This window comes from Argiope bruennichi, chromosome 6 (assembly GCF_947563725.1).
Source record: "Argiope bruennichi chromosome 6, qqArgBrue1.1, whole genome shotgun sequence".
Lineage (NCBI taxonomy): Eukaryota > Metazoa > Arthropoda > Arachnida > Araneae > Araneidae > Argiope > Argiope bruennichi.
The window spans coordinates 138,485,761-138,491,760 of record NC_079156.1 but is presented as its reverse complement, the minus strand read 5'-3'; positions in this window follow the sequence as shown (position 1 = coordinate 138,491,760).

Genomic DNA, 6,000 nt, shown 5'->3' with positions numbered 1-6,000 from the left:
TTAAACTTTAACGTCCTTGTGGCGCCTCAAGATATACTCTAATATTTTTTATAATTTTTATTTATCTGATCTATACCAAAAGGCAACTTTTCCGCACTATTACAAATTAAAAATCAAAAATTAATTACTTCGTAAAAAATTTACAAATTTTCAAAAATTTCAATGGGGTCAATTCATGTGACGTAAAAGTCACATGTCATGAACTTATGCGCATGGCATTTAAGTTTCCATCCGTAACGCTTTCGTCGATGAATCTGCCATTAACATTCTCCGACAAGTATGAAGCGGGTTTTTTGTTTGCGTTTGAAGTTATAATTTTGGGTCATTTTCTTTCCTCTTATTATATGTTAAAAGATGAAATACTGCTGTGCTGTTGGATGCATGCTTTAATGCGAAACACAAGAGTGACTTTCATGATAAAATGTTTTCTTATTTTCCTTTCAACAATCCTGACTTGGGTTATTAGCTTTGGATTAGAAGGTTTCACGCCTTCTTTGAAGTTGGTGATATGCTCCGATCATTTTGAAGAATTCATTCAGTGTTTTTCCATTTATTAAATACAGGAAATTGAAACTCAAAACTGTTCCAGTAATTAAAAAAAAAAAAAAAAAAAACCTTCGAAGAAAAAGAAATCGGAAAACGATTTGTCATCAAAAACAAATGGGGACAATCAAACAAAGCCGTGAGAAAGAGCTATTTCAAGAATTAAAATGTACAAATATTTTGCAGGTGCTCTTCCTTATAAATGTTTGTATAATGTCAATTCGGTATTTTTTTTTATTTCTTGCATGTTGTGTTCTTTCCAAAACCATTCATTGTCATCAAATAATCTTTTACAGGCATTATAATAAAATGCATTAGAGATTTTACATTTTTATTATGAACCTTAAAGTTTTCTTTATCTTTTAGTAATTCATATTATTTAGTTATTGCTACGTAATCATGTCTAATAACAAAAGAGTAATCTGTTTACTCTTATTAGTGCTTTTTTCTAATAATTATCATTTTTGTTTCTAGTATTTAAACTGAAATGAATTGCTATCAATAATATCATGCTACACCATTGTGCACCTCAGAGATTTCTATTTTAAAAAATACAAGGCTTTTCATTGAAAATCAATTTCCATATCAGCATTTATTATATATTTTTTTATTTCCATGGATGTTTCGCACTTTTTTTTTCTATTTCTTTAACATATTGATTTTGAATCACAAAACTCTGTAAAAGCATAAAAGAGTTTTTTCCCAACTCCTATTTATATCCTATTTAACTTATATATCATAACCTAATTCTTGTTTATTAAATTTACTCTATTATATGTTTTTGTTTTATTTTATGATATTCATTCAATGCGTTTTTTTTATCAATGTAACTTTAGCATTTTAAAATACATTCAAAAATGGGAAGACTGTTTAGTATCTAGGATATTTCTGTTAAATAAAACTGATTTCATCATTTACTTTAACATTCTTGTCATGCTATGTTTAGATTCATTGTGTCTAGAAAAACAAATGGGGATAAAAAGTTTGTGAGTTTTTTTAATAGGTAAGTACATTAAAACATCCATTTTATCATATTTTTTCAAATAATTATGATATGTATTTTATCTATGCATTTTTGTAATGTGTAAATAAAAATTATGAAGGTATCATTTTGTTTGTTTGTCCTTTAATGATTTCTACAAATTAAAATGAAATAACTGATTCATAAGTTGAATAGATTAAAAAATAGTATCTATACCTTTTATATTCCATAATTTGAAATTATAAACATAATTTATTCAATATATACAAATTGGAGTTTCATGTTCTTTCTCCTGAGCAAACGAAAAACATCAAAGATTCCATTTTAATAAAAAATCATTGCATAAGAAAAAAAGTAATAATTTTTCTTAAAATCTTAACTTATCTAAGAGTAACAATTGCTTTAAAAATATATTCATAAAATTCAACATTAAATAATATGTAAAAATGTAATTTTTCAGACACACTGACATAGCCATTTGTAAAAATGCATCATTTGGACAAAAAAAAAGAATATGGGAAAGTAAGGAATAAAACAGCACCAAACTAATATAAAAGCGATATTAATTAATTACGCAAAAACAATAATTGCATTGAAAATATTAATTAAAATTTTAATATCAGAAATAAAATAACATTACTACGAAAATTTGGAGAAAATAATTCCAAATATTAATTTCTTTTTTAAAAAAATCAAAAGTTTTTAATAATTATTCGGCTAGTGTAACGTTCAACTTCAATGCTTTCATCAACGTTATCGGCAGACATCCCGACATGCGCAGAACGGTTGAAAATTGAACAGAAGAGGTTTGTTTAGTACCTGTCACGTGATCGTGAATTGACCCCATTGCATGAAACTCGAACATCCTTGCGGCACCTCAAAACCTACTCCAATATTTTTCATATTTATTTTATCTACACCAAAAGGCAACTTCTCTGCCCTATTACAAATTAAAAATCAAAAATTGATTTTTTTCGTTCCATCTTACTGCACAAGTTCATTAATGGATCTTGGCCATAGTATGGTGCATTTATTTATTGCTTCCTCTCATCAGAGTCTCGACAACTTAAAGGAGCAGCTTTTTCCGCCTTTTATATGCTAGGAGGCATCAACAGACATTGTACTTTGAGAGGTTCGGGTAAAACAAACTTTCAAAGATGATCCATTTATTTCACCACGTGCCCAGTAATGATGAGAAAACATACCGTAATTCCACTCCAGCCGCTGCTGACTTTTGCAGTTAACGATAATCTATATATTTGTAGCAGAGATCGTTCCCCTACAACTGTCTCGCTTGCTGTTCTCCGTGCTTCCTCTTTCAGGAGGCTGACTGGATTATATTCTTTTAATTGGCAGATATCATTGAGAATATGGTCAGTCCAATCATGGAAATTTTGAAAGTTTCACAGTTTGATATTAATGCTATAAAAAGTGTCTCTAATAACAATACCCGACAAACTCCCCACGTATTAGAAAATTTGGTACACGGTGGCGGAATAAAGCTTATCGCGATAATCAGAAGAATCAAAAGAATTTTTGGAACAAATATATAAAATATCCCTTAACAGAAAATCTTGCAGCTTTTAACGAGACAAAGCACTTGCTCATCATATTTACTTTCATAGTCAGAGAGAATCATGGATCAATTTCGTCTCATCCGTCACATTCTCTGTCTCCAGTAAACATTTGTGGAACAATGTGAATGTTGCCAAGGGGATTTATCGCGATTTTTTTTTTTTTTAAGTTTTGTTCTAAACGCCGGAAATGCGATACTATCCACTCCGTAAAACGTAGCTAATATTAAAATACAAGCATTCGCACAAGTTTCAATAATTGATTCTTGCAGTTCGGATTTTTTGGCAATTAGGAATCGTTTGGAGCAGTTGCTTTTGAGTTTTACTATCCGAAGTACTTTTCCACATAATCGTGTAGTTAGAGTGTTTGAATTCCAAATGTCTTCGCTTCGTGCTCGTTGCCAGTCCAGGACCAGAAAGAATCACATATAACATACTTCGCCATTTGCATACCACTTCTCTTTCCAATTTAATTCCTTTCAAATTATTTATCATAATCTAGACTGAATAGAAGTGTCCTTTACAATGTCACGAAGCTTTTCTGATTCCAGTCTTCATACCTGGTAAAGGTCTTGCAAACTCTCTGCACTACAAGTCAACTATTTTGACGAGTTGTTATGAAAAATTCTGCCATGCATGATCAATGCCTTTCTTGTCTCGAATTATAGAAACAAGGAAACTTATCCACAGATATCGTTCTACTTTCGATAACCTCGTTCTATGGAAACCAAACACGTAACGCAATTTTAAAGACAAATCACCTTGTTTGTTTTCTTTGATATCGAAAAAGTATATAACCGTGCATGGCACTATGGCAAACTTTCGACACATTTTAATGCTAGTTTGAAAAGGCTTTTGCTCTTATTTTTGTTTTTCAAGTTTCATTATTATTGTTATCGTTATTATTATGAGTTCATTATTGTAATACCCGGAAAACGGTTTTGGGGGAGCATTCTTTGAACGAAAACTCCTCTTCCCGCCGCATATCTCATATCTTCGGAAGAAGCGCAACAAATCTTAGACATTTCTGTTCCAAAATATCAGGGATTGCGATCGAATCTTTCTATTCCATATTCATCACATCCTTTCAGTTTCGGATGTATAGTAATGTTCAGTCCTTTTATTTTGTAATGATTCGACACTGTCCAGTACGCGAATCTCCTCTAATTCATTTCGGTTGTCTCCAGTTCATAACCTGTACCTTATCACCTCCTTCTTTATTATCCACCTTGTATCATCTTTGGACAATGTCCCAAGGCACTCTGTATACCTAACGACACTGGCAATGGGTCCTTGGAGACTGTGTGATAGCCGTCCTTCTGTGAAATGAGAGGGCTAAAATACTCCTGCACGACCCGGACAGCGATAATGTAACCATTAAATCTGTTGATTTATTTTGCTTTCCGTCTTCAAATACACTAAAGATTTTTTTTATATATATGAACTGTTATGGCTAATTGCAGTTTCAGGATTGCCATTGAAACTGAAAAAAAAAATAAATCCCTATGTCTCCCTATATATGCATATACTGTACAAGAGGAAACGCACGAACAACATTAGTGTTAGTTACAATTAATAGCAATACTTCCCTTATTTTTTATCAATAGAAAAAGCAAGCAGAAGAATGTAATCATTCAACATTGCCTGAAATGACAGTATGTTAAATGAATATTTATATTTGGATTAAACAAGAAAAAAAATTCTCTTTATCTATTGCCAAGAATTTAGCAAGACCATGTTCACGTTTTAAAGGGAGGAAAGATACTTAAAACGACAGAGCATGAGGTAAGTAACATAAAATTCTTACTTTCAAAACCCAGACCATTCAATTATTAATTAACAAAAATTATTATCTTTTCAATCCTATATTTGAGCATAAATTCTGCAGATTTTTCAGTCATTAGTTTCATCTTTGCAATAATTTAATTTAAAATCTTCTTTATCCATTCATTATTGTATCATCACGTTTTATGTGTTTTCATTTGCTTTTAAATTTTAATTTCATTTAAATAATCTTTTTATTAGAACTTGCTTTTTGTTTTACGCAGTATAGACAAACATGTCTCTTGCACCAGCAATCACCATAAACATCACCAAATCAAATTTGTTGATTTTTTTTCCATCACTTTTTTTAATACAGTGCAATCTTCGGAAATCCGAGATAATCCGAGGGCAGACCTCTGCTTAGAAAATTCGATAAAAGCATTCTTGACAAGCTAAATGCACCAGAGAACTGACTCTGAATGCTCTGTAACAGAGCACGGAATGAGCTATTGGCGATTCGCACAATATAGTACAGCCACAAGCAAATAAGTTGAAAAGCCGGAGTGATCCATGATTACCAGGGCAACCACGCACTAAAAAGGGCTCTTTGGGTTAAAACTAGCGGCGGTGATTTCATCTGCTGTCTAATGCTCCCAAATGGCATTCACATCACTGATCTAGTATGTGTCGAAACCTGCCATCGAAGTGATTCGTAGCGGGTATGAATGAATCATTGTTGTAGTCAAGTATCATCATTTTCAGACGGCGCTCATTCAGCGATCAGGAATTTAGATAATCCTGAGGACATCTCGACAAATTCTGATTCAAATATGCGACTAGTACACATGAATTAACGTCACGCTATTTAAAATAGCACGCTGCTGCTTCACCGATCGATGTGATGTTTATGCGGTAATAATGCAAAATCCCATCTAGATTTAGTTACTGTTAAAAAAAAAATAAGACTGATTTTGTTTCTAGCAGTTAAGCTGCTGTATTCATTCGTAAATTCCAACTCAAGAGTTTCTTTTAAGACAGGATTAAATATTAGCTTTGTTTTTACATTTAAAAAAAATTATTTTTACATATTTTTTTTTTAATTTCGAATTACACAACTTTATTATTTCTGCTTGTTAT